The sequence below is a fragment of the Desmodus rotundus genome, chromosome 3 (assembly GCF_022682495.2).
Source record: "Desmodus rotundus isolate HL8 chromosome 3, HLdesRot8A.1, whole genome shotgun sequence".
Classification (NCBI taxonomy): domain Eukaryota; kingdom Metazoa; phylum Chordata; class Mammalia; order Chiroptera; family Phyllostomidae; genus Desmodus; species Desmodus rotundus.
In genome coordinates, this window is record NC_071389.1 from 187005937 (window position 1) to 187013167 (window position 7231).

The 7231-nt window shown below is 41.7% G+C and overlaps 1 pseudogene; it reads left to right on the plus strand.

Moving 5' to 3' along the window:
- Positions 1-1717: 1717 nt before the first annotated feature.
- Positions 1718-3609, plus strand: LOC128780417 (ferritin heavy chain pseudogene; annotated as a pseudogene).
- Positions 3610-7231: the final 3622 nt, after the last annotated feature.

Sequence of the window (7231 nt, forward strand, 5' to 3'; positions counted from 1 at the left end):
TTTTGTATTCTTCCTCTGACTGTAAATTCCTTGAACCACATTTTGTGCAGGCGATATATGCCAGTGAAATGAGCAAGTGAAACTGAGTGTGATCTAAAGAATCAGGTTTCTGATACGGTGAAGAAGTAAGAAGAAATGAACAAAACAATTCACAAAAATGGGAAAGTTTGTCATAATCAATTGAAGGCTTTCAAAGTCACAATCTAAGGTTGAGGAGTGGGAGGACAAGACATGGACAGGAGGGTTCAGGAGCATTTATCAGAGGTCAATGAGGGAATGGATTTTGTTGAGTAAAAAGAACATGTGCAGACTTCTGGTCAAGGTGGAGGCATAGGTAGATATGCTTCACCTCCTCATGCAACCACAGTGAAAATTACAACTATATCTCAAAACAAATAACAACCAGAACTGTCAGGAAATTGAGCTTTATGGAAATCCGACAACAAAGCATTTAAAGAAGCCACATTCATCCAGATGGGTAGGAGGGGCAGAGTCACAGAGACAGGTGGAGAGGCATGGAGATGTGGTATTGTGCAGAGAGGCAGTGGTGGAATGGGCAGTTCCACACTCACATGTGGTGGGTGAAAATCAGGATGGATACCTTGAGAGAGAGCAATCCCATTCCCAGGCCAAACCACACAGCCCAGGGTTCCAGTGCAGGGAAGATATATCCCTATAACTTCTGGCTATAAAAAACAGTGGGGGTTGGGGTGGTGGAAGAAACTGCCAGATTTTCAGGAGAGTCCATTGAAAGGGCCTGCACAGATTTAGAATGTTCTCAAACACACCAACTCTGGGATTCACCACTAGGGCAACAGCTAGAAGGGAGCCAGTCATATTTGGGAAATGGGTGAAGTGACTAGAAACGGGGCGAGTGCTGGGCAAATCTCTAAAAGCCAGGCAGTGGCATTGTCCCCTCTCTGAGCCCTCCCCCAGACTGAGCCATAAAGCAGTGAAGTACATTGCCCTGCCCTGGCGATTACCTAAGGCTCTGCCCACACAATTTACAGGTGCCTTTTCTAAGACAGAGAATCAAAGTAGCTCTACCTAATACATAGAAACAAACACAGAGAGGCTGCTAAATTGAGGAGACAAAGAAATATGGCCCAAGTGAAAGAATACAACAAAATCCCAGGGAAAGAACTAAGTGAAATGGAGATAACCAACCTATCAGATGCAGAGTTCAAAACATTGGTGATCAGGATGCTCACAGAACTCATTGAGTATGGCAAAAACATAAGGGAAGAAAGGAAGGTTACACTAAGTGAAATAAAGAAAAATCTACAGGGAACCAAAAACAGAGAGGATGAAGCCAAGAATCAAATCAATGATTTGACAAGGAAAGAAAAAGCATTCAGTCAGAACAGTAGGATGAAGAAATAATTAAAAAAAAAATGAAGATAGGCTTAGGAACCTCTGGGACAACTTTAAACTTACCAACATCCAAATTATAGTGGTGCTAGATGGAGAAGAGGAAGAGCAAGAAACAGAAACTTATTTGAAAAAACAGAGTCTTTGCTGAGAGTTGCCGTGGTTTCCTGCTTCAACAGTACTTGAACTGAACCTGGCACTTGACCCATCCCCCACCCCTGTCCATCCAGCTGCCCGAATCAGTCCTGCCTCCTTCTCACAGCACCATCAGAGAGCCCCAAGGTCCCTGCCACAGCTCCAGCACCACAAAGCTGAGGACAAAGCTGCCTGCCCTCAGATGCCCATCATGAGGACCACATCTACCTCCCAGGTGCACCAGGACTCAGAGGCTGCCATCAACCACCAAATCAGCCTGGAGCTCTATGCTGCTTACCTGTCCATGTCTTACTACTTTGACCATGATGATGTGGTTTTGAAGAACTTTTCTTCACCAATCTCATGAGGACAGGGAACATGCTGAGAAACTGATGAAGCTGCAGGACCAACAAGGTGGCCAAATCTTCCTTCAGAATATCAAGAAACCAGACAGTGATGACTGGGAGAATGGGTTGAATGCAACGGAGTGTGCATGACATTTAGAAAAAAGTGTGAATCAGTCACTACTGGACTTGCACAAACTGGCCACTGAAAAAAAATGACCCTCATTTGTGTGACTTCATTGAGACTCACTACCTGGACAAGCAGGTGAAATCCATCAAAGAGTTCGGTGACCATGTAACCAACTTGGGGTGAGGTTGTGGGCCCCTGGATGTGGCATTGCAGAGTGTCTCTTTGACCAGCATGCTCTGGGAGACAGTAAAGAGCTAAGCCTTAGGCTGCCTTCCCGCAGCCACAGGAATGACTTCTTGGTCACCAAAGCAGTATGTGCATATTGGAGTTACCTTCACCTTTTCTATAACTTGTACCAAATCATCCTTATATCCTTCATTTGTACCACCCCTTCAAATTAAGCAATTTGGTACCCAGAAAAAAAAGAAAAAACAATGAAAGAAAACTTCCCTAACTGTGCCTTGGGTTCCATTGTCAGCACCCTTCCAGCCCCCCTACCACCGTTTTGCAGGATTGGGGGTTCCCCTGTTTTCGAGGCACCTCTGCTCTGATCTACCCCATTACATTTCTATATAATTTGGTGGGTGGTGGTTAGGGAAGGAGTTTAAATGGGATAATCTCTAGGATTTCTACCTTGGCTCATACTGCCGCAATGATCATTTAAAAAGAAAAAACTTATTAGCAATCACCGTATTTAAAAGATTAGTGCTTATATTTGAAGTATATGACAGGATAGTTATATATAAACTTTCAATAAAAATTGTTTTGGCCTGAATCAGATGACTTGACTATCTCTGTAGGCCCACATTTCCCTGAGGAAACTGTGTTCTGCCTTGGCTGTGTAGTTTTTCCCTTGATCTGTTAGTCAGTGAACCTTGACCTTCTCAGCGCCATGAGCCCTTTGGCCATCTGGTGAAGCGTATGGAACCCTATTAGAATAGTGTTTTTTAGAGAATAAAATAAAATACGGTCATGTACTAAATACCGACGTTTAGATCAACTATGGGCTGGAAATATGGCAGTGGTCCCATAAGATTATAATTGAGCTGAATAATTCTGACCACCCAGTGGCATTGTCCCCATTGCAAGGCAGTTGCTCAGTGCATTTTGTCTGTCGTGATGCTGCTGTAAACAAACCTACCGCACTGCCAGTCCCATGAAGGGGTGACACACACCATTGTGCACACTACGTCATGACGTAATAACGATAACAGTGACTGTTACTGGTTTGTGTGTTTACCGTAGTATACTTCTTATCATTAGTTTAGAGTGTAGTATGTCTACTTACAACAAGTCTGCTGTAGAGCAGTGCAGTATGCTACGTTACAATGGCAGCGACCCTGTACAGCTTGTGTTTACTGCACCTCTTGATTGCATCGTTTTTTCTTGTGCTTGACTTAATCTCATGTCGTTTCGTTCATCATGGCCTCTAAGCACACAAAATCCACTGTTGATGCTGCCAGGAAGAGGCTACGTCGGGTGATTGACCCAGAAACAAAATTAAAAGTGACTAAGGCTTATGGAGGTGGAAAATCAGTGACGGTTATTGCTTGCCAGTCAGGCATGTCCCATTCCACAAGAGCTATGATCTTGAAGTATAAGAACAAAGTGGTGGAAGTTGTTAAATGATCTACTTCACTGACTGCAATGAAACTAACAAAACTTTGAGACAGGCCTATATCAGACGGGGAGAATCTTCTAATGGCCTGGATTGAAGACCAGACACAGACGCATATCCCTCTCAGTACTGTGATGGTCACGGGGCAAAGCAAAAAGTGAGTTTGCAGTGTCGAAAGAAAAGGCTGGACCTGACTACTATGTGGAATTTACTGCTAGCTCTGGGTGGCTTAAACAATTCAGGCATCATTATTTATTATACAATATGAAAGTGAGTAGTGAGTCTGCAAGTGCTGATGTGAAGGTAGCTGAAGAATTTTTGGAAACTTTATGAACTGATTATGAAGGAAAATTACCTGCCAAAGCAAATATTCAACATGGATGAAACCTCCCTGTTCCGGAAACAGTTGCCTGAAAGCACTTTCATCCATAAGGAGGCAAAGTTAATGCCAGGTTTCAAGGCCTTTAAGGACAGGATACTGGTCCTGCCTAGGGGCACTGTTACATATTGAAACCCTCTGAGATGTGGCACAGTGAGAATTCCAGGGCCTACACGCATATCAGTAAGCACACACTGCCAGTGGGCTACAGGATGGATAGGAAGTCATGGTTGACGTGGGTCCTCTTCAAAGATGCCCTCCTCAGTTGCTATGCCCAACAAATGGAGAACTATTGTTTGGGGAATATATACCCCAAAATCTTTCAAGATTTTGCTTATTGTTGCTATGCTTCTGGACATCCTCCTTTTATTGGTGATCTTTCTTCCAATATCAAACTAGTATTTGTCCCTCCAAATACCACCTCTTTGATCCAACCAATGGATCATGGAGTTATAGCAATGTTTAAGGCCAAGTACTTGAGGAGAACATTTGCCCAAGCTGTTGCTGCAACTAAGGAATACACTGAGAAGACACTGATGTGATTCTGTGTGGGTTACAACATCTGTAACTGCATTAGGAACTTTGCTTGGGCTTGAGGTGATGTCACTAAGGAGTGTATGAATGGCATCTGGAAAAGACACTCAAGAGGTTTGCAAAAATTAACAAGGCTGTGGTTGATCTGGGTGTGGTTCTGGGTGAGCTCCTGGAGGCGGTTCTTCAGAAATTGACTAATGAGGAGGTGTTTGAACTGGTATAGGAATGCATAGCCTAAGAAGAGGCAAGAGAAAAGGAAACTGCAAGAGGAGAAGAAAAACCCCCCAAGAAAATTTATAGTGAAGGATTTAGCAGAAGCTTTTGCAGAACTCAACAAGCTCCTAAAAATGTTTGAACACATGGGCCCCCCCCACACCAAAAGATTTTTATTAGTAGAGAGGAATGTTTATGATACATTATCTGCTTATCAGCAAATCTGTAATGAAAAAAAAGAAACAAATCAAGCAAACCATCAGGGCCGTATTTCTGAGGAGAGTGACATGTCCTTAAGCAGAGCCTCAGGTAGGCCCTTCAGAAAGCATTTCAGAGGAAGGCATTATCATCATAAGAGATGACAGTGTCATTTATGTTATTGCCCCTGGGACAAAATATAGACGTGGAACACAGTGACATTGAATATCAGGTCCTGATCCTGCGTAGGCCTAGGCTAATGTGTGTGTTTGTATCTTAGCGTTTAACGAAAAGCTTTAAAAAGTAAAACAAAAGTGTCTTAAAATAGAAAAAAGCTTACAGAATAAGAATATAAAGAAAATATATTTTTGTACAGCTGTACAATGTATTTGTCTTTGAAGCTACGTGTTAGTACAAAAAAGCAAAAAAGTTTAAAAAACTTAAAAAGTTCATAAAGTAAAATGTTGTAGTAAGCTAAGGTCAATTTGTTATGGAAGGAAGAAAAATATTTTTTGTAAGTTGAGTGTAGCTTCGATGTCTAGTGTTGATGAAATCTACAGTAGTGTACAGTAATACCCTACGCCTTCACCTTCACTCATCACTCACTTATTGTCTCATTCAGAGCAACTTGCAGTCCTGCAAGCTCCATTCATGGTAAGTGCCCTGTACAGGTGTGCCATGTTTATCTTTTATACCATGTTTTTACTGTACCCTTTCAATGTTGACATAAATTCCGATACACAGAAACTTACCATTATGTTAGAGTTGCCTACAGTATTCAGTACAGTAACATGCTGTACATGCATAAGACTTGTAGCCTAAGAGAAATAGGCGATACCACATAGCCTAGGTGTGTAAGTTATGCCATCTCAGTGTGTGTAAATCTGTGTTCACACAGTGATGAAGTCTACTAATGACACTTTTCTCAGAGTGTATCCTTGTCATTAAGCTACATATGACTGTACATTGAATTACAAATAAAGTATTATACTTATACATAGAAAAACATTAAATGGATGGCATAGTAATATACGCACTTCTTTATTAATACATTAGTTATAAAACAATGCATTTAAAATACAGCTAAGTTAAAGTTAATTTTATTTATTAAGGAGAGTATTAATGTGAGGGCTACTACTGCTTAGCTTAAATAAGAACATTAAACTCCAAGATAGTCTCTGGCTCAACTCTTTCAGTGATTGACCAGTAGTTGTGGACGGGGAATGCTGGGAAGCAACATGGATGCTGGGTCCCCAAGTGAGAACATGCGACTTCAAGCCGAGGCCATTAGATTATGGCGGCCGAATGGCCGTGAAGTGCAGGGTTGTCCAATAGCTGGTTACCTGTGTTGTATGCTGAGTGTCTACAGGCAGGAAGACGAATCACATGCAAGTCTAGCAACAGGTGAAGTGCTACCATGGTTGTGGAATTTGATAGATGTAGAGGATATTTTTATTTTGATTTAGTCTTTAAAACTAGTCTTGATGCCTTGGTCCCACCCTCAGAGGTTATGATTTTGTTGGTTTGGGGTATGGCCTAGGCATCGCTATTTTTATTTTTTTAGTTAATTCATTGTTTTTTAATATTGTAAATTTCTTATTTGTTTTTATTGTATTTTTTCCCATTACCATTTATCCCTCTTATACCCTCACCAACCTCCACCCACCCGAGGATATTTTTACAAGGGATATCTGTAGAAACTATAATGTGATGTGAAGATATTTGTGATTTCTACTGGTGGCAAAATTACACGTGCTGCTCATATTGCTGATTTGCTGCCTATATTTATAATCGAGTGAAATGTCAAGTTGCAGTCTAGTGAAAAATGAAAAGATGCCATTTTTACCCCACCCATGATCATGAGCTTCTCGAATTCTATCCGCGGACCCCAGGTTAAGCAAGTTGGCCCCAGGTTCTTTATTCTGGTCTCCCTCGTGACCTTCTACCATATTAGTGGTGGATTTTTAGACAGGGACATGGGAACCAATCTTGATTCCCTCTCGGGCACAGTGCTTTAGTTTAATTGGTATTGAATCTTGTAGAAGGTGTTTTTGACAAAGATGCTAGTTTCTAGGTGGTGAAATCTGAGAAGAGTAAACTGACTAGAAACCATTGAAAAAAATGCCTTGCTGTAAGAACAAACCTACCCTGCTTTTCCTCAGGACTTGAGAAAGGTTGAGCCCATTTTCATTCCCATGCTGAAACTTTTTTGCCGGCCACAGCGAAAGATCTCAATCAGAGTTGCATGGTATGAAGTCTGGCTCCCAGAAGTGTAGTTAGCAATAGAGCTACGGTGCAAAACCTACTCT